Raw genomic sequence first — 21,241 nt, 5'->3', positions numbered from 1 at the left:
CCCCTCCTCCCTCCCCTTCCTCCTAGATTTAAGGAGCAGGGATTCTGAGCACTTGTCCACAATCTCCCAGGGTATGGCCTTTTTTCCGGACTTCAAAACAGAGAAAGAGCCATCTCAAAGTACAACAGGACACAAAGAACACCTGGCTCCGATGATTAATATTCATTTAGGTCTGTCTCCATTTGCAACTCCCAGGGGTCCAGGAGCAGCACAGTTATGAGCATTGGATTCAAACCCATCATCAGGGCCATTACATCCAGGAGCGCACGGCTGCTTTAGGGAACCTGCAGCGCTGAGTCTGCCCAGGAGCACAGAAGCCCAGCCAGGAGCACTACCCTTCTCGGGAGGGACTCAGGAGGCCCCCATGGCTGCCTTGCCCTGCCCTCTCACCAGAGCCCCGGGTGGGCTCATGAGGGGCCACTTGGAGCTCTGTCTTAGCAGCCCAGCAGTTCCTGGGTGATCCCCACCCTCACTCCACGTGGCCTTCTCCCTGGATGAGGCGAGCCACACACTGTTCCCTGCACCCCCTGGAGCGGCCTCTCTCTCTCTCGCCCACTGAGCAAAGGCACCGGAGGGGTCGACAGTGACCTCGTTGCACAGACCAGCCTCAGTGGGCTCCAACTTCTTTCAAAGAAAATGGGTGCGTGTCTGAAATATTTCATAATTTTAAAAACGTCATTGCTACCTTGGGTTCTTAAACTGGTTTTAGTCGCTGCTCATTCGAGACACAGCTCACAAAGCTGAAGCCTCACCCTTAGGTTGATAAAGACGCTGGAGAGGATTTCTGTGCCCCAAGGACAGACAAGATACAGCAGGGGCCCCGTGCACGCCTCTGAGTCTGCATACTCAAACACTAGGTGCTGGTGATAAAAAGAGAAAAAGACAGTGCCTGCCCTGGGGGGGTGGGGGGGCTGCTCTACTGAAAGTGTGAAGTTTGGTGGGAGGCGTCTCCCCCCTCCCCACCATATATAATTCAAATTGCGATGCCGTAAAATAACAAATAACAAAATGTAATTCTCTGCTACAAATCAAATAGGTTCTTGCATGGGAGCTCTGGCTTTGCTAGATGCACGCTTTTCCTCAGTAATCCGGTGCTGATTAGACAGGGTTTCCTGAGGGCAAGACTGGGGCGGGGGCGGGGGGGGGGGGTGTTGGGGGGGGTGGTTTGCAAGGTCCCGTGAATCGTAGCAGTTCACCTTACCTGGGTCCTGGCACGTTCGTGCTCCTTACCTCTTTGGGGAAATAGAGTTGAACTGCTTGTTCCTGAGTGGCTGGAGTTGATGTTGGAGGGGACTTGGGCTGAGAATCCCCCTTCCCATCAGAAGTCAATTTTTTTCTCATCTCTGGAGGTGCCGAGGGAACACGAGGAAGTGGGGAGTTGTAGATGGGCTCCTGTCTTTAACTCACCGCTCGCTGGCGCGTCGCCTGGGCACCTCCTATCCAGGCATGACGTGGCTGGGCTCACCATCGAACGCTGCCACGGTTCAGTTTGAAGCAGGACCAGACTCAACATCTTTATCCACCCACCTGTTTTCCTACTTTTTGTGGCTTCATATCTTTTGAGTCTTGAAGGCTTTTGAACCATTCTGGTCTCCTCCCAAGGAGGCAGTACCTTAAGCTTTTATTAACTTACACTTTAGGTACAGTCACCCCAGCTGGGGTTGGAAGAAATAGCAGTGGGCACAAGACAGCCAATCTAACCCAAACTCCATCTCCAACTAGTTACCTTTCCCATTGGGGTTGGGGGGGAACCATGCAACACAGTTCTAAACTAATGAGACACAGAAGGAACTCTGCTGTGAGATTCTTGATCCTTTCTCCATTCTTCTTGCTGTGAATGAGAATTTGATGGCTGGTACTTCAGCAGCCATTTTGCAGTTATGAGGGAGTGATCAAGTGACCCTCAGAGACTTTAGCCTTGACTTTTACAGCCCTGACTGCATGATGCTTCTGAATCAACACCAGCAGCAACTGCCTCTAGACATACTGAGAAAAATAAATGCCTATTTAAACCTCCATCATGTGGTTTCCATTATTTTTAACTGAAGCGTTACTGATAAATATACACAGACACCTGGTACACAGGAGAACAGCTACTCCCATAGCCATGCTTGCCAATAGGAACCCCGAATTGCCAGTCCCACAGTAGCTTTTGGGTCTAGATCTGTTGGCTAAAGGACAGAGTCCTGAGTGACCCAGATCCCTACCTTCAGACATAGTTTCCAGACCAGCCTGGTATGCTGGGTGCCTGGGACACATCTGGTGCACAGATGTACTGCTCTGCAACGACACTAGGACGCTTATGGTTCAGTTTCTGAGCGATGCCCTGTTCAACAACCACTGTATCACTCACTTCCTCTTCTTGACGTTGTTGAAAGCAGGTATGTAGACCAGAGCGAAAATTCTTAAAAATCTTCTCTTCCTCTTATACTGACTTACTTCGCACCCTGGGGTTCATTTTCTCATGCCCAGATCTCTTGGAGTCGGTGGGGAGGGAGAGTCTACATTCACCCCTAAGTGTGGCTCTCATCCCTGTCCCCATCGGTCCGCTCTGTGTGCCCCCAGTTCCCGGCAGGCAGGCAGGGGGATGACTGGGCCACACGGCAGAGCCAGAGTTGGCTCTGTAGCGGTAGGAGACGGGACAGGCAGGGTTCGCCTCCACTGAAGATGTGGGAGGAAGGACAGGAGCGACGAGAGGAGAGGAAGAAGGGGACTCTGCTCTTCCACACTGCGGGCTTCTGTTTCCTTTCCCTTAAAACCAGGCACCAGGCTGGCTCCCACCGAAGGGCCCTCTCCGGGTTTCCAGTGCCTGCATTTATCTCATGGGGGGGGGCCCTCCTCACCTGACCTCTCTTGTCTTGCCAGCTTCTCCAAGGAACTCTGAAGTCACGTGAGGAATGCATCTTGCAGAAGCACAGGGTGTTCGCGCTGGCCACTGGGCGTGTTTGGAGAAGGCAGAGCTGGGATTTGAGACCGCGAGGTCTCCGGCTCCTCTCCGGCCTCCCGGGCACTTCCTGGTCTGCTGCCCTGTGGTGCCCGTAGACACTTGTCCTATCCACCGCTCTCTGGAGGAAGGTCGAGAAAAGTGACGGAGGCAGCGCGGCGCTGGCTTTGGTGCCGGACCCAGTGGAGCCGGGCCCAGTTACGGTGTGACTTAGGGCAAGTTCCTTAACTTCTCGGTTCTCGCCTGTCGAACGGGGCGGGTGCATGCGTATCTTGTGGCAATCTTGAGGAACACGACATGGAAGGGCACGGAGGGCAGCGCCGGGCAGACGGTGAGCCTCTGTCGGGGCGAGCTAGGACTCGATGGACGGACCGCAGACTTGACCCCCCACGCTTCCCTGCGGTCGGGGCTTCACCTCCCCAGCGAGCTTCTCCAGAGACGAGCGAGGGACGCTCTCCTTGCCGCGGCCCCGCGGGCCTGCAGGGAAGGAAGTTCAACAGGAGCCGAGTGGGCCGAGCATCTGACAGGCCAGAGGTAGGAAATCTCTTTTAAGAAACAAAAGAGCCACATTTTGAAGGCTTACTACGCAAGCCCTAATCCCCAGAAGGGAAAATGCTGTGTAAAAAAGCATTTTAGAAAAGCCATAAGGTGGTCCGTGGGGCCTTGTTTAACTCACCGATCTATCTTGATTACGCTATCTAATCCAACTTGTCAAAATTTCCCGAAGACCATTTAGGAGGAAAATACTAGACGGGAGGAGGGCCAAAGGGGGTCCTTCTGTGACAACTGGGAGTGAAGACACCCCAGGCCTGGCCCCCTGAGGTCAGCGGTGTCCGGGTCACGCATTCATGCCCTCGTCATCCGTGTACCAGGTGCCTGCCAGGGGACAAGGCAGACTGGCACTGGCCCTCACAGAGCTCACAGTCCCAGGAGAGGAAATGTAATGAGGGAACAGATGCCAAGACCCTCATTAATCAATGCTATAGGGGGATAACAGGGTGATAGGTAGATAGGGCTGGGGGGGCTCAAACTACTTAAAATAGTGGGGGAGGGGGTGGCTTTCCGAAGGGGTGTCCCCTGAAGAACCAAGACCTAGAAGAGAAGAGGAAGTGACCTTGGGAAAATGAGGGGAAGAACTTTCCAGGCCCGGCAAATGGCAAGTGCCAAGGCCCGGAGGCAGGAATAAGCCCCGGGGGCTGAGGCAGAGACCGGAGGCTGATAGATGAGCACTTCTCCTCCAGAGCTTCCAGGGGACAGTGTCCCTTCAGGGACGGGCTCTGGACCGTGATCACCCGCCCCCCTCCCTCACGCATCCTCAGCCTCTGTACAAGGTCCTTCCCTCTGTATCTAATTGTCCTCAAATGTCCCACACCCAGAAAAGCAAAAACCATGGCCAAATCACTTCACTTTTGCCTCTGCTCTATTTCCCTTCCCCTTATGGCCACACTTCTTAAAAATATCGCCTAGGGGCGCCTGGGTGCTCAGTTGGTTAAGCCCCCGACTTTGGCCCAGGTCATGATCTGTGAGTTTGAGCCCCTACGTCAGGCTCTGTGCTGACAGCTCGGAGCCTGGAGCCTGCTTCAGATTCTGTGTCTCCCTCTCTTTCTGTTTTTCCCCCACTCATGCTCTGTCTCTCTCCCTCTCAAAAATAAATAAACATTAAAAAATAAATAAATAAATAAATAAATAAATAAATCAAAAGAAAATGTCTCCCACCCCCCCGGATCTCTGTTCTCCCCTCCCCTCCGGTGCCCTCCAGGCCAGGAGGCAAGGAATGGACAGCATGGCTGCATCTGACAGGTGCCTCGAAGGCTCGCCTTCTCATCCTCTCACCTTCTGGCATGTTCCCTCTGACCACGGCTCAGATGCCCCCACTCGTATCCGGCACTCTTACCAGAGTGCATCGTAGTGTAGGAGGCTTGCGTGGTCTCGGCCGACACTGGCCGGTCAGTTCCGTGATGGGGACGCGTACCCCAGTCTCTCACTTCGTTCCTGGCCCACAGTCGGCGCTCCACAAATGTTTGTTAAATGAATTGATGGGAGTCAGGCTGTCAGCTTTAGGAGCTTGCCTTACATTGGAAGAGACGAGCTGTAAACGCACCGCTACAAATATAACGCTTAGTGTCAGAAGTGGTCCATCTTCCACAGGCGCCTGTGGGGTGCAGAGCAGGAACCCCAGCGCACGAGCTGGACTTGTTCCGGGAGCGATGTGCTCGTTCCCAGGCGAAGCTGCCCGGGGGTGGCAGGGCACCAGACCTTCCCTGGGCCACACGGCCCTGGCAGCTGCTTGATGCTCTGTCGGCACTTCAAACGTAAATGTATCTGTGTGTGTGTGAATAAATACACCCCTCGACGGTTCTATGGGACACGGGAGTGGGGACGGCCCGATGGCACAGCCCATCTGCTGCTCGGGCACCGACAGATTCACCTGTGCGTCTTCCCTTTGGGGTCGGTCCAGGACCCATTTCTATGAAAAGTAAAGGCCGCGCGTCCCAGGCAGGCTGGGAGCCGCTGTCCTGCCCCAGATCTGCCTGGCTTTGCCGCTCCTTGTGGGTGCTCTCACTTCTCTGTGCTCGGGTCCCTCTCGGGTCCCTCGTCTGTACAGTGAGGCAGTCAGACTACTGCCCGTGCGGCTGTGCTGAGCGTTAAGTGAACTCACATGGGGGATACAGGTCAGCCTAGAATGTGGCCAGCCCGTAGAAAGCCCTAGGAAGCACCAAGTGCTGGCTGTGATCGTGCTTCTAGTACCTTTGCGGTTCTTCCTGAGCCGCAAGCGCTTCTCTACGGGACTGGGGAAATGCAGGCTGGTGGCTTTCTGGGCGCCGTGGATTAGAAACGGGTGCCCATGGAAGGTATGGTTGCCAGAGGTAGCAAATAAAAATAAAGGGCACTCAGCATTCAGCTAAATTTTAGTCTCAAATAAATGGCAGCTAATTTTTTAGTACATACGTGGATATATGTATATACACACATTTACACACATACGTACACACATGTATACACACACACACACACACATCCCATGCAATATTTGAGACATATTTACACTGCAAAAGCCACACTCCTGGCAAGGTTTGCTCGGGGCATTGCCCTCTGACCTAGTCGTCTGCAGTTGGCCCAAGTTGAGGAGCAGATAGGAGCCAGGAAATAACCTCAAGCCCACCCCAGAGTCTCTTAAGTGCTGCTTCTTGGGCTCTGGCCTCGGCCAGGACCCTTCACCGTGTCCCCCAGTGCCCAGAGCTACCAGAAGAAACCGTGGTGACTCTCCAGCTGACCAAGGTTGCGGAGGGCCTGAGGCCCGTGGGGGGTGAATAGAGGGGCCCTGGCTCCAATCCTCAGCATTTTCTGCTGACGTTTCCCTGGGGGGCTGCGGACTTCACCACCGGGGAATCAGTCCTCCGAACTCTCTGTCCCGGGAGCCGCCTTCAGAGTGGAGTGACCCTGGAGAATGGCGGTCTGCACCTGCACGAAGACACCACCAGCCATGCCACACTGGCAGGTCCCGCGAGCCTCGATGGCTGTGGTGAGGCGAGGCCCGGGGACCCTGGGTCGGAGAGTCTAATCTGGGACTTCGGGCTCCTGCATGTAGACTCCAGCTTGACTCACTGAAATCGTACTTATTCTCCCTGGATTTTCCCATTTCCCATTGCAGCCTGGCGTTCTCGGAAGTTGCTCAAAGCACCTGCTTTGCGTGCTGTGCTGGGTGATTAAACACGTGATGAGCCTGTGCCGTTGAGGTGCCGAAAGAAGGAGCTGCCCCAGAGTGGACTGGGCCCGAGTGGGGAGCTGGGAGCTCTCTGGTGAAAGCAACCTGGGGTGATAGCCAGTGCTTAGAGGGGCTCTCTGGCTTCTTCCCGAAGGTTCCTGGGCCCTAAGAGTGACGTGGGCCTGGAGGGATCATGAGGGCAGGAAATGGTGTATCAGTAGTAAATAGTACTGGCAGATCAACAACAATAACAGCAATGTCGGTTGAGTGCTCCGTCCTACACGCCTTATTTGTCCACTGCGTCCTTGCGGCAGCCACTCCTGTCTCCCCTTGGGAAAGCTGAGGGGCCGCCCCCCAGAAGGTCTTCTCTGAAGCCTCAGCTCTGGTGAGACCCTGGGTGACAGGAGAGGCTGTTCCAGTGACTGAGGGCAAATTGATTCAGGCTGGAAGAGATGGCGACTTGAACTTGAATTAGAGTCAATGTAAGAAAAAAACCATGACATTCTGAAATTCAAACTCTCCATGCATATTCACGAGGGACACTCCTTCTGACTCCACTTTGCCCCAGCCTGACCTGGAGGGAGACCCTCTGGAAGCAGAACTGCTTTTTCCTCCCTCCCAGGGGGGTGGCCGGGAGGGGCGCTGTGTGCCTTAGCCCTTGTCATCCGTGCAGCCATCCCTGGCCTGGGGTGAGGGGGGTGGCTGCCTCATGGGCCAGCACCCGGTATGAGCCCTTGCCCCAAGCTGCACCTCCCCCCAGGATGGCCCTGGCACAGTGTCCCTAAGGCCACTAGGGGCAATGTCAGCCTGCGTTTTCCAGGGCCAGCCACCGCTCCCTGCCCGAGCATCTCCAGGAGCTTTCCAAAGCGCGCAGATTCCGATGGAAATACTGGAGAGTCGCACGCAGCGGGTCTGGGGCGGAGCTCCAGGAACTGTGTTTGGGAAAAGCACCTCCAACTGGTTCTGATGAGCAGTGGGTTTGGGAGAAACTGATCAGGCCCACCTTCCACCAGTTCAGACTGCCCCTCCCCAGTCCAGCCCCCCGCCCACTGGCCATCCAGCCTCAGCTTGAATCCTTCCCATATCAGGGAGCTCACTGCTTCACAGGCTCAGCTGTCAGATGTTCTGAATGCTCAAAATTTATTTCTTTAAAAAAGTTTTTGCTTTTTTTGAGAGAGAGATTGAGTGTGTGGGGGAGAGGGCAAAGGGAGAGGGAAAGAGAACATCTTAAGCAGAAATGACACCCTCCAACAGCAGCTGTCCTCTTAACTACACTGCATCCCTCTACCTTGGGGCAGTGATAGGATGTCACATACCTCATGATACCGTACAGGGGGACCGCAAGGACAGTTATTTTACATGTCACCTGTTAGACCACCCTTTGCCAATAACCACCACCATTTATGGACTGGGCTCCCGTAGGATGGCCCTGGGCTGAGCATGTGACATCTCTTATTCCAGGCAATTCTCAAGGCAACCCGCAAGCTAGCCATACAAAGCTCCATGTTACAGACGAAAGAAGTGAGGCTCAGAGAGGTTCAGCAAGTTATCCAAAAGCACGCAGCCATGACAAGAGAGCAGGGTTGAGACTTGGGTCTGTATAAGCCTATGCCACTATCTTACCTTTCAGAAAATGCAACCTGGCTCACTGTATATTTGAGCCCTTAAAAAAATTTTTTTAATGTTTATTTACGTTTAAGAGACAAAAACAGAGAGAGAGAGAGAGAGAGAGAGAGAGAGAGACAGAGTGCGAGTGGAGGAGGGGCAGAGAGAGAGGGGGAGGCACAGAATCTGAAGCAGGCTCCAGGCTCTGGGCTGTCAGCACAGAGTCCGTTGAGCCCTTTTTAAAATGAACTTCAATATGATAAAGTTGCAGTGAGCCTTGCTGTGTTTGGACTTCGTGCAAGGCTTAGAGACATGCTTTTTCTCTCTTAGGGTGTGTGAAGGACGTGCCTTCTCAATCCACTGTGCAAACTGGGCAGTTGAGGCACAGACTCAGGAGCCCACAGGCCGGGCAAGGATGGGACACGAGAAGTCACCCCCTGCAGTGGCAGGGGGCATGGGAAGGCCAGAGAGAATGAGGGCATCAGGGGGAGAATGCCCACAGAGGGCAGGTCCCCTTGCAGCTCAGCTCCCGAGAGCTCCTGGCACCTGGGCCAGCCACCCCCCACTCTGTGCCCTGTTCAGGGGTACCCTGTGTCGGGGCTGGGCCAGCCCCGCACTGTCCTCGCCATGGACCGGCCCCCACGCCCTCCTCCCCGGCCTCTCCTGACCATGCGCGTCCAAGGCGCTCACGTGCTCCTCTGAACTCCCCTGCAATTACAATTTCAATAATTCATTTGGCAATTAATCATACCCTGCCTTGTGACACCTCCTCTATTCCGTGTTGAGCTGTTATTTAGAAGTGCAATTGTTTCACTTCCCAGGAGCTGCATATGCTGCCTCGCTAATCTAGTTGGGGTTTTGTTGTTTATTTCCTGGCAGCCAATCAAAGCAGGAGGAGCAGCTGGAGGCCCACGCTGGGGGTGGCCGGGGGTGCTCACCCAACAGACAGCCGTCGGGAGGGTCAGGGGCCCTTTGGACAATAGCGTCTTGGAGAGCTGGCCCACCACACTCCTCAGCCTCCTTCCCTCCCGGTTCCCTGCTTATGAAACATCTCTGGGTACAAACAGTCCCGGAGATTTTCCACGCATTTGTACAGTCTCTTTGACTGCAGTACATTTCCTGTGGGCAGGGACCATTCATTCTATTTTCACGGAGTCTGCTTAACATGATGTGGCAAACTCTGAAATTAGAGAGAGCAGTTCCAGATTAGAGTCTTGGCCCTGCCACCCCCTAGCTGGAAGCCTGGGGAAGCCATTTCGCTTCTCTTGGCCTCAGTTTCCCCATTGCTAAAATAGGGGGTCAAATGTCTCTCTCATGAGACTGGCGTGGGAATCATGAAACAAACAAACAGTCTCTCTGTAGATTCTGGGCGCCTTACAAACATCAACCTCTCTATCTTCACAAAAACTCTTTGAAGTAAATTCTTTATTATCTCCATTTTACACAGAGATTCAGGGGCGAGGAGCAGAAGCATGGAGGGGGTGCTCTAGGAAACACAGGGGGCCCCCCAGGAATAACCACGAAGGCATGAGTTCATGCCTCTGGTGTCTGGGTGTGGATGAGGGAGCGGTGGTTGGAGGGACAGGTGTATGGGAGCAGAGACTGGCTGTGGAGGGCGGCGGGGGGTGGGGGGGTATCTCTGAATGTTCCCCAGAAGTTTCCAGACTTCAGGTCTGACTTGAGTAGTGGAGAGTGGCATCCGGGAATGTTCTGTGCTTAAATGCACTCCAAGATCAACGAATTTGCTTGAGATGAACTTGACCAGGGAGGAAAGGAGTAGAGTTCTGGGGATGTGGTTGGAGAGGGTTCTTTGGAGCTCATTGCTTTTTGAGCCCCAGATCCTCCCAGAGCCAAGGACTGGAAGGGGCCACCGTGATATAACGCAGGCCTGATCTGTGCACTCTGTGCATAATGAGGTGTGGGGGCTGCACGAGCAAGAAGAGGGCCTTCTTTTGCCTGCAAGAGACCCCATTGCTGCGTCCCCACGTCTGCTCTGCCCTCGGGGTCAGAAGTGCTGCATCTTCCCCTCCCCAAATGCAGCAAGGGAACCAGACAAGCAGACAGGGACCGTCACCACCTGCCAGGTGCTAGACAGGAGCAGATGGGCTCTCAGAGGACGAAGAGAAGGGGTTAAGAGGAGGAGAGGGCCTAAGGGAGAGGAAGAGGGGAGAGGAGAGGGTGAGGAGGAAAGGGTCTGGGGGAAAAGGGAGGGAGAGGGTGGGAGAGGTTGGGGGGAAGACAGGGGAAGAAGGAGGGAGAGGGAGGGGAGCTCTAGGGTAAAAGAGGGAGGAAAACACAACCCCTTGTCTTCTAGGGGCTTACAGTCAGGTGGGGGCAGTGAAGTTCAAGCACCTGGAGCCGCCTCTGAGCCTCTGGAAGAAAACACTGCACAGCCCACCCCGCCCCCCGCCCCCCTCCATGACTGAGAAGCACCTAACAGGTAGGCAGGCTCTGGAGAGAGGCAGGAGGCTGGACTCAGGAGGAAGCCAGGGGACCGTATGTGTTTAGAGCCTCTTGCCCTCCAAGAAAGTGAGGCCTCACATCCAAGGTGCGGTCCAGTCAGGGGCGAGGGGCCCTGAGGCTTAGGCGGCCCCAGTGCCCACCCAGGGTCAAGGGTCACCGCCTCCCAGAAGATGAGCTATTATTCTCTAGGTTCTTCCACTGACTGGCTGGAGATCCCAGAAACCGGCAGAACTTTCTCGAGCTTGTCTCCGCCTAACTCAAGGGCCATCGTGGAGACTGTACGAGGTGGTGAACGGGAAATGCTTTATATAAGTGGAAACCTTAATGTCCCCGCGCGCGGCTCTAAGATGCTCAGCCTCTGCCAGGTGCGCATCCTCCCAGCGTGCATCTCCAGCCTGGGCCTCTCCTGACCCGCCATCTCCACTGGGACGGCCACCGCACCTTTCCTTTCTCTGTCGTTCGTGGGTAGCGGACGCACAACATTACGTTAGTTTCAGGTGTACCTACAACTTGGTGATGGGACGAGTTGATACGTTGCGCTGTGCTCACCACACAGGTAGCTGCCATCTGTCCCGCTACAGCCCTATTACGATACCGTTCCCGTGACTTACCCATTCGGTGACTGGAAGCCTGCGTCTCCCACTCCCCTTCAGCCACTGTGGCCCCCCACCCCCAGCCCTGCTCTGGCCGCTCCAGTTTGTTCTCTGTATTTATAGGTCTGGCTCCGTTTCCAACAATCATCTTAATGTACTCAAAATTAGCCCCCTAATATCCTTCTCCAAACCTGCCCTACCTCCTAGTTGCTAAGGCCAAATCCATAGAAATGTCACTGACTCCTTTTTTCTTTTTTTGCACCCTGTATCTGAACCACCAGCAAATCCTATTGGCTCCGACCTTTCAAATACATCCAGAACAGTCACTGTCACGGCCACCATGGCCTCAGCTGCCGTCGGCTCTTCCCCAGGCTTCTGGCGTAGCTTCCCAGCTCGTCCCCCACCCATCCCTGCCTCCTTGTATGTATTCCGTGCAGCAGATGCCGGTTTAAAACACACACTGGTTCATGGGCCTCCTGGAAGAGTCCGATGGCCCCGCTGCACTGGGGGTGACAGCCAGTCATTAGAGCAGCCCACGGGCCTCTCGCCTCCTCTGCGCCTCGCCTCCTACTATGCGGCTTCGGGCACACGGGCCTCCCTGCTCTGCCTCGGGTACAGCAGGCGCCCCCACCTCAGGCCTTTGCACTCGCCCCACAGTTTCTGGATCGCCCCGGCCCAGACACCTGCATGGCTTGGGTTCTGACTCTCAAGTAGCATTACAACTTTCTCTACTGCCCCCCATCCCCAGGGTTCCCCATCCTCTCTGTTTTAGTTTTCTTCAGAGCGCTTAGCACTTCTAATGGATTATATGATTTATTTATTCCCTCCCTCCACCTCGTCCATCCCATAAGGCTTAAGAAATTTGTTCCCCACCCCCACTCCCCCACCCCCACCCCTGCACCGCCCACTGCCGTATCCCTGGTTTTTAGAACTGTGTCTGGCATGTAGGTGGGCTTTCGGGACATGCTTGAATGAGTGAATGAATGAATGATGGGTGATGGAGCCACCCCACCCCCACCCCAGCCACACTGGAGGAGGGGGGCGGTGTGAAGGCGCTGCAGGCCTGGGGAGGGAGGGCAGTTTGGCTACATTAAAAGCCTGCTTGCTGCTGCTAAAACCCTGAGGTCTTTCTGTCACGGTCTTTATCAAAAGGCCACATCTTTCCCCTTCCAGCACAATCAGTTCAAAATCAGTCAACTAGAACATCTCTCTTGCCCTAAGAGCCTCGTTCCTTCGGGCAGATGCTGGCAAGGCCGACTGTCCCTCGAGCCTGGACGGTCTGCACCCTTGCTTGAGGCTGGAGGCTTGGGAGGCCGGGGACATTTTCCTGTTTCGGTGGGAGCACAGAGCAGCGATGTCTGTCCCTCTGGAAGGGCCGGCCTCAGCTGCCAGCACTGAAAGCGGGGGTCCCGAGGCGGCTCGGGGCGGTAGGCAGAGGCCAGCTGCAGAACGGGCCTCACGGATGGCTCCGGGGGACCTGTGAGGGCGGTGAGACAGGGGGACACGGAGATGTCTGCCCTACGCAGGTACGGCAGCGATAAATTGGGGCCATCTGTGCTGTTGTTAGACATTCTAAGTGGAGAGCCAGACTCCCAGAACAAAGAAAACAGCTCTTCAAAGAGACAGGGAGGGAGGGAGGGAGGGAGAAAAACACAAACACGGCAGCAAGCAGCCCGCGCGCGCACACCCCTCATCTAATCATAAAAACATATTCCAAACAGGTTCCAGAGCTGTCCTTGGAAGGGATGTTTGATATATATATATATGTATATACATATATATATATATATATATATATATATATTTCCCTGAAATTCTGTCAGATCTCTCAGGAAATGGCTCTGCTTGAACAGACTTTCCTGGACCTTCATTTCATGAATGTTGAAAACGGAATTTCGATAAGACAAAGGCAAACACAACCGGTGACAATTGCTCTTGGAGGCCCTTCCCGATTTTCTCTTCCTCCGGATCCCCCCGCCCTCCCACTGCTCCCTCACCCCCCCCCCCGCCCCGACATCAGCTGTGTTTCCCTCATTCCCCAGGGACCACCGTGGCTTCTGGAAGCTCAGAGGGCTTTCCTTTCATTATGTGGGCTCAGGGCCATGAGGCGGGAGGGAGACTGAGGACCGGCCCAAGCTCAGAAACAGGAGGAGAGCCGGAAGGCTGCCTTGCTCGGCCTCTAACCACGTGGGACCTCAACCTTCTCATCCATACAATGGGAACGATGTGCCCACTGCACGGGGCTGTGGTGAGGATTTGAGACACGGGATGTCCTGGAGAAAGGCTCGGAGGACTCTCTTCCTGAGCTTGGAGGTAGCCCAGAAAGCTCCCCAGCCAGCCTTTGGTACCTGGGCCACAGTCCCCTGGGGTCACTGCTATTCCCTCTTAAAATTTCTGTTTCTCTCAGGGCGCCTGGGTGGCTCGGTCGGTTAAGCGTCCGACTTCGGCTCAGGTCATGATCTCACAGTCCGTGAGTTCGAGCCCCGCGTTGGGCTCTGTGCTGACAGCTCAGAGCCTGGAGCCTGTTTCAGATTCTGTGTCTCCCTCTCTCTCTGCCCCTCCCCTGTTCATGCTCTGCCTCTCTCTGTCTCAAAAATAAACATTAAAAAATTTTTTAAAAAAAATTTCTGTTTCTCTCGACTTCTAAATGAAGAAGAGGCGGCCTTGGAGGCAGAGAGCATAGGGGGATGAGGCGAAGGAGTTTGGGGCTGTTGACACGGAGGGAAGACATGGGAACAGATGTGTATTAAGAGGCTCCTCTGTGTCAGACACTGAGTGTGGTACCTTACGAAGTCTTACCCATCCCTCCAAACGTCCCTGCCGGGAAGTCGATGCTATCACCCCATATTCCAGAAAGGCGAGCCAAAGCTCAGGCCGGAAAGGATTTGCCTAGAACGACAGAGCTAGGGGTCCATTCGGGTCCTGCTCCCGTTGAACTGGAAGGTCATCCGCATGCTTGTCTTCCACTGACTGCTGTGTGACGTCAGGCACGTCGCCTCCCGTCTCTGGGCTTTCTTCCCCACACATGTAGAGTAAGAGGGGTGGACTAGAGTTGTGAAGCCCGGGTGTAAGGCTTTATTATGGGGCAGATTACGTATTGTCAAGACATTCATGGCCCATCCCTGAGGGAGGGTCCTGACTTCTGCTGCACTGAGGCAGGCTGGTCCCTCAGGCAGCGAGATGTAGTGGAACCGATGTGTGCTGGGTCCAAGCAGACGCCTGAAGCGCCGTGACCGCTCCCACCGTTGCCTCTTCCTCAGCCGGGTGGGACTGCTGTCCGTCAGCCTTGGTCCTGGAGTGAAGGCGACGTGGAACCGAGCTCTGCAGACCCCCCATGAACGTGAGCGTGAGAAAGACCGAACTCTTGGCTGCTGTAAACCACGCGGATTCGGGGTCGTTTGTTACCACCTCTGGACTCAGCTTTAATTGAAAGGTACAGCGAGGAAAGGAGAAGGGGGAGAGGGAAGATCACATCCTGGGGACTGATTCTGCCCCTCCCTGAGAAAACGAGGAGTCCGTCAAGGGACTGGGAAGTGCCCGAGAGTTCCCCTGAGGTGTCAATTGCTCACTGACTTACCTGAACTCCTACTGATCCTCCAGAACAGGATGCACAAATGCTGGGGGTGGTGAGGGATGCTAATGTCCTCAGAACAATGGTAAGATGGTCGACATCTGCCACTCAGGTAAGAAAAGAGGAAAGGAATAGATGAGAAGTACGTACCAAGGAGGATATTGTAAGATGTTTCTTCTGTTTCTGTTTTCTTTTTTAAGTGTATTTATTCTGAGAGACAGAGAGAGAGTGTGAGCAGGGGAGGTGCAAAGAGAGAGAGAGAGAGAGAATCCCAAGCAGGCCCCACATTGTCATCGTGGGCCCAACATGGGGCTCGAACCCACGAACCGTGAGATCATGACCTGAGCCAAGACCAAGAGTCGGATGCTCAACTGACCGAGCCACCCGGGCGTCCCTCTTCTGTTTCTAACAGGAAACACTACTTCTAGGGCAGCAGAGACTCTTGATGCTTGTTGAGGACAGCCCTCCTATTTGACAGGTGAGTGCTGAGGATCCGGGGTGCTAAAAAGTGACCTCTGAGGGATCACACTGTGAGCTAGCGTCAGAGTTGAGACCTGGGCTCGGGGCCTGAAGAGTGCTAGCCTGGGTTGGGCCTTCCTGTTTCCTTTCAGTGGCTAACAGTAAAAATTCTCCCAAAGGCAAGGGCAAGTTCACTTGAAGGCCGGCAAGGAAGGTGGCAGCTGGGGAGCGGGCGTCCCCTGCCCACTGGGAAAGCGAAGGCACGGGCAGGCGGATCAGGAACAGGCCACCAGTTCCTCCGGAAGGTGAGCGTGAGGACTTACGAGGGCGCGCGCCCTGGGAGGAGAAAGGACAAGACCCACTAACAACGGCACAGCCACCCCATGTTGAGGGCCTCGTATGCACAGGCTTCGGATCACCCACTTACCATATGTCATCTCATGTCGATCCCATGGCACAGTCGCAAGATTCCTGTTTATTATAGGAGCCCCTCGAAGCTCAGAGGAGTCAATTTGCCGAGATCTCACCGCTCATAAGTGGCAGAACTGAGCTTTGCATCCCGTCAGTATGACCTTGCTGAGGGAGGCGGTGGAGAGAGGCTGGGGGCAGAGGGCCAGCAGAGGGAAACGGGAAGTGGTTGCTCACGCCCAGCACAGCCCAGCCCCGGTGGCCCTGACTCCGAATGGTTGCCAGACTCTCAGCCAGCAGCTTCCAGCCGAGGCCTCCCAGAGCTCAGCGGGAAAGGCTCCAGGCCATGGCCAGACCAGCCTGGGTCCCTTTGTCATATTACCTTGTGTGGCATGGCGGCACCCCACCTACCTAGCAGCGGCTAAGGAATGAGTCAGGGCTGCCGGTGTGCTCTTGGCTGTGTGGAAAGATCCGTAGATCCTGGTAAGCCCCTGAGCCACCTGCTCGGGACAGATTTCAGCCTCTGGATCCACCAGTACAGGGTTCTAGCAGGGAGGGCTTGGGCCACGGGAGAGCTCGACAGAAACTGGCTTTGGCCCAATGCACGTTTGTGGCTGGACATCTCCTCCCAACTAATAAACAAACAATCATTATTTTTCTCTGGCCAAATGGAAGCTAGCCTCAGAGCGCTCAGCAAGAGAGCAATAATGGGTTATTGACAGACAGGGAGAGCTTAATAGGCCACAGACCGATGAGGATCCGAGATTGATGAGGGCTGTGCTGTCGATTATCGGAACCCCTTCCAGCCTTCCCCGAGGGGCTCCCCACTCTCTGTTTTCTGTCCCGGGCAGGACCCTGGCAGCTCCCTCAGCAATTAGCTGGGCGGTGGGGAGGGCTGGGCCCCATTCTCCCAGGTTCGGAGGGGAAGGAATGTATTTGTAATTGTGAGGAGTGTGATGGCTATCAAAAGTCCACGGCTTCAGCCACCAATGCCGGGCACCTCAGGCTTGTGAGGCCTGGGCCCTGGCTGCCAGGACACATGTCACAGAAGAGTCCTCTCTCTGCTTCCCACCGGAAAACTGAAGGACATCTAATGGCTCTCCCAGGGAGGGAGAAAAAAGAACGAAGTGCTTTTGAGCCTCACGCTAGACAAGTCCATCCACTGGTCACTTGTTCTCTTCCATCTGTGTTTTGGTCCCAGCCATCAGTGGTCATTAATAAATCATAAAGGTGGTTGAACTTCACAGTTCTGACACTTTGCAGCAGGTTGAACCTCACGACTGGGACAGTTTGATGACACCTGAATTTGTAGACTCTTGCGAGTTAGACCCACAGGTCCCCTGCCCTGACCTGTGTCCCTCCACGTGGTTCTTTGCCTGAAGGCATCATCATCAGAATCGCTGCCCAACTCCTAAGTCTTGTCCCAATTGCACGTTCTGCCCCAGAGTAGGACTTCTTACCAGTCTCGTTCCCAAACCCGAGATCCTGGGTACGGTTTGAGAAACTGACAAAGAGGTCCAGAGTCTGGCCAAGGCTTGGCAGTCCTTCCTTATGTCCAGTTCTTGCCCTGGGCTCTTGCCCTGATTCCTAGATGCCACTGGGATGCTCAGCAGGTGACCTGGTCTGTGATGCACGTGGCTGTGCGGGCAGGGAAGCTGTAGACAGAATCGGTGCCTTTGGGTACAGCCACGGCTACATCCGGCACGAAGACAAATGCCAACTGAGCGTTTAAGCTTTGCGGACCAAAGTACAAATAAAAGAACAATTAGCACACTTCTGACTACTCTTACCCATGGTGCCCAAGAGGCCCAGACGCAAAGTGCCCGCGTCACACACAGGCCACCCTCCTCACCAGATACAGGGAACGTGACTGAGCAGGACATCCAGATGTTTGTGAGTCAAGTCAGGGCCGCAGGAGAGAGCTGTGACCGAATCGAACCCACTTAACGTTTCCAGGCATGTCCCTCTCTGCGGTTATTGTCTTATCAAAGATTTATATCTGTCTCATAAGCATCATTCAATCCTTGGTCTCTCGTGAGGCCTGAAGCCAAGAATTGACATTTCTTCAATGTAAATAGGAAATATTACAGAATGAGTTCAGATCAGTTTTTTAAAAAATTGCTTTCTTGACTTTTAACCCTGCAGTCTTGCTATTTAATTCTACCCACAGTGGCTCAGGAACAAGCCTGTGATTTCTGTAACGTGACACCGGGTTTCAAAGCCTACAGTCCACCCCTCCAAATAGGAGCTCAAGTCTGCGGGTCCAAGTCACGAAATGAACCCCAAAGTTCCAAGAGGGCGGGAGGCTGGGCCTCGAGGGAGGCGCGTGGCCGTGGGCATGTGCGGTGGCCCTGGCCTGGGAATGGGTCGTCTGCATGAATCGAAGGCCTTTCCCGGGGAAGCGGAGTTAGTGACGGGAGCTGAGCGCATGGGCCGACCTGCGGGCACGTATTAAACCCGCGACGTCTCCAAGATCGTGCCTCACAATTGCTTTTCGTCCTTTATCGAGCAGCTGCTCTGTGCTGTTTTAGAAACATTAGCTCTTCAGATGCTTCACAGCTGCCGGACTGATGAGCCCCCAGTCGCAAGGCAAACACGGAGACATCTGGAGGTGAAGGGTCTTGCTGAGGCCACAGGGCTCCACAGTCACCTTGACTGTGGGCCGGGAGCTGATCCTGGGGAACAAAAGCCCTCATGTGCCCACTGACAGCCTGGCCATGTGCTGGTTTTCACATCTGCGGTGGGGAGCTAGATCTAGGAGGTGGGGACTGAGTGAGGGTAGAGTGTGTGCGCGTGCGTGTGTGTGCGCATGTGTGTGTGTGCGTGCGTGTGCGTGTGTACAGCAGGCACACTTAGCTTCCCCACAGACAAGCTCACCCAGGTTACCTTCAATACAGAGCCGGCCTGGCGCACTTCAGGCATCATTCGAACGGCAGGCCCTCCTCTCCGGGCTCGTTGGCAGAAATGTGCAAAGCGGGAGGCAGCTACCAACAGACCTGAGGGAATGACGTCGGTTTCCTTGCTTTTCCGAGGATGTCCCCCTTTCCTAGTCAGGCTCCACTTCCCCGAATCAAATCACTATGGTGTTCGGGTTTCTAGGCCTCCCGGAAGGAGAGAGCACTGCCCGCCGGCCTCTGTGTCAGGCCCGTTGGCCTTCGAAGGCGCCTACCGGCCTGGCGTGCCGCCGGGTGCCGAGCAGAAGCTCTGAGAACAGTCACGGGAGCAGTGAGCATTCAGCCGTCCGGCCGGGGCCTTGCCGTCCCCGTCCCCCAGCTTCTGTCCCCCACGCTCTGGGACAGTGACTGGATTTTCTGTTTGCTTGCTTCCTCCCCACTCCTGGGCTCTGCAGCAAAGCCGAGCAGCACGGTGAGCCGTGCGTGGCCGTGGGGGAGGCGGCGTGTGGCGGCCCTGGGCCCCGCTCAGCGCCCATACTTCTTAGGGCTCTGGGCTAAGGGCTGCTTCCAGGACTGCTGACTGAAGGGGCTATTTCTGGGTCGGAGGACAGAGCTCCCGAGGCCGACTGGGAGGGTATTTATAGAGTCAACCTTGGAGAACACGGATGCTCACATCCCTGGAACCTTCCCTCGGTTAGAAGTTTCTAAAGATAGAGCCGGGTGGCATCTGGAGTGAGCCAAGGCACACTAATTCCTTTTAAATCCACCAAGAACGTTCTCCGAATAAATGCTGACCGGTTTTCTCGGGGTTGACTTTTTCCTTTCCCCTCAGCGCTCTGCTGGATCCCGCCTCTTGGCTTGTGTCGTTGGTGGGGAACTGTCCACTGCCAGGGAAACTGAGGGAGCAAGCAGGAAGTGACTTGCTGGGGTAACGTGACATCTCTGTGACGGTGCCCCACCGAGGACTGGACTCACCAGCAGGGGAAGAGAGGGGACGGGCAGTTCACCTTTTTTTGTCATTTGTCAGCCCTGTGCCAGGTGACACAGGCACTATGGCAACCCATCCCTGCACTGCCTCTGGGAAGTAGGTGTTATAACACCCATTTTACAGATGAAGAAACCGAGGCTCAGGGACTTGCCTCAAATTGCTCTAAATTGGTGAAATTAAGGTGCTCTTCACCCAGCTCAGCCTAAGACACTGGGGAGGAAGACAGGACACGAGCGACATTTGTCTCCAAATTTCAGATGTGCAGTCAGGTCCATGAATCCCGAAGCTCGTGGGTTTTAAGGCTGTCTTAGTGACTACTCTGCCCTCTCATCTTTCCCCCTGAAATGAGAACAATTTTTGCAAACCAGGCCTGGCCAGGCCCAGCTTCTAGGGAGTGGCAGTCTCCACCTCTTTCCAAACTGTGGGACCCCTTCAGCTGCCTTATGAAATGCCCCCGTCCCCACTCCTGTCCGTCCCCCCCTTGACAAAAAGGGGATGTAAAATGAGTAGGAGGATATTTGTTGACACGGAGCTCTATCTGCCCCTGCCTCCTGGCAATCCTGGAATTTAAGCGTTTTCTCTCCTGCCCATGGATGAGGGAAGGAGGGCTCGGAGAGGTTAAGTAACTTGCTCAGCGTCCCGCAGACCGCGAGAGGCCCAGCCCGGATGCCGACCTCTGGACCGTCCGCCTCGGTTGGCGCCCATTGACTTTCTGGCTCCAGCAGCATCTGCCACAGAGATTGGATTCAGTAGCTGCCTGGCTGGTTTGGTATTTTCGCCGATTCTCAATCGACCGCTCCACGTCTGACAGCATCGTCTGTGCAGTGGGTAATGGGATCTGATGGTTAAGGTGACCCTTGCTCAGCCCAGCCACAGCCCATCCGTCTGGATTCCGAGCACAGGCTGCCTTCCAGCTCAGGCCGGGTGGTGGCGGGGGCGGCTGGAGGCCTGCTTCTCTCGCAGGCCTGGGGGGACTCCTCTTCAGCCTTCACGTTCAACCTCCATGTGACTTCTCTGCACTTCTGGGAAGTCAGGAGGGAGAGGCCAGGGCACCAGCACCACCCAAGACAAAGGGAACTTGGGGTCTGTAGCGTTCTGGCTGAGAATGTTCCAATGTTTCCCTTCTGATGACTTAAACTCTGCTCATCCTTAGGGGCCTGTGTGAGGCTCCCTCCTTCTGGAAAACTCCTCATTTCTCTACCCACCAGGGCACCTGTTGTGTGCTCTACACATTCTGGAACTACAAAATCAGTGAACCTCAGAGAACACAGTTATCCTCCTGGCCGACTCTGGAATTCCTTCCCATCATCCCTATAGTGTCCTCCCTGCCTCCTTACTTCTCAAAGCAGCCATTCCTTGATGAGACAGCACTAAGCATTTGAACATTTCCTCTCTTCGAGCAGAAATATGCCTCTGGTGGCCCATCACTGAGCCCTGCCCTCTGGATTCAGCCCATTGGCAGCCTCCAGATCTTTAAAGAAAACTCTTGGGGCCCCTCCAGGCCTTCTCTTTCTCAAACAAGACCGGAAGATCCTCAGCAAAACCCAAGAAACGTCCTTCCTAGAAGCGGCGGCTTCAGAGGGCAGTGCCGAACGAGGCCGTTTGCAGGT

The 21,241-nt window shown here is 54.9% G+C and overlaps 1 long non-coding RNA gene across 3 annotated transcripts; it reads right to left on the bottom strand.

Annotated features, from left to right (window-relative positions):
* Positions 1–14,366: 14,366 nt before the first annotated feature.
* Positions 14,367–19,452, bottom strand: LOC123382827. Of its 3 annotated transcripts, XR_006591856.1 has the most exons (4): positions 18,636–19,452; positions 15,769–18,424; positions 14,889–14,983; positions 14,367–14,731 (listed from the first exon to the last, which is right to left on the bottom strand). It is a non-coding gene; the product is annotated as an uncharacterized LOC123382827 (long non-coding RNA). The 3 variants fall into 3 exon arrangements; XR_006591854.1 differs by having other exon boundaries at positions 15,769–19,449; XR_006591855.1 differs by having other exon boundaries at positions 14,367–14,632; positions 15,769–19,446.
* Positions 19,453–21,241: the final 1,789 nt, after the last annotated feature.

Source organism: Felis catus, chromosome F1, assembly GCF_018350175.1.
Source record: "Felis catus isolate Fca126 chromosome F1, F.catus_Fca126_mat1.0, whole genome shotgun sequence".
Classification (NCBI taxonomy): Eukaryota; Metazoa; Chordata; class Mammalia; order Carnivora; family Felidae; genus Felis; species Felis catus.
Note: the sequence above shows the minus strand (reverse complement) of the source record. Positions and strands in the feature narration are given on the sequence as shown.